This window comes from Penaeus monodon, chromosome 28 (genome assembly GCF_015228065.2).
Source record: "Penaeus monodon isolate SGIC_2016 chromosome 28, NSTDA_Pmon_1, whole genome shotgun sequence".
NCBI classification, from domain to species: domain Eukaryota; kingdom Metazoa; phylum Arthropoda; class Malacostraca; order Decapoda; family Penaeidae; genus Penaeus; species Penaeus monodon.
In genome coordinates this window covers 1738837-1739205 of record NC_051413.1, presented here as the reverse complement: position 1 = coordinate 1739205, position 369 = coordinate 1738837, and positions in this window count along the sequence as shown.

Sequence of the window (369 nt, the reverse complement as noted above, 5' to 3'; positions counted from 1 at the left end):
TGTTTGTTTGTTTGAGCTTCGAAATACAGATGCTACCTCTCAGTCTTACTAAACATTGTATAAAACAACAAATGACTTCGATTTTTCTTCGTCATATTTCGTTAATTTAGAAACGCCTCTCCTTGTCTCATAACGTTGTACCGAGATATTCGCCTTATGGCATTATCAGAATTTGTAGCATTCAGTCCGGAAAGAGCTTTTAAATCAGTTATTAATTCGACCGAACGCATTTAGTGTTTTTTTTTTGCGTTAATTTAGCAAAGACAGGAATCAATAACAGACGTGTGTGTGTCAGATCGCAGAGAAGGTCAAACTCAACAATTGCCTGGATATATATCGTTCTTGTCCTTGCATAATGCTGTCTAATGT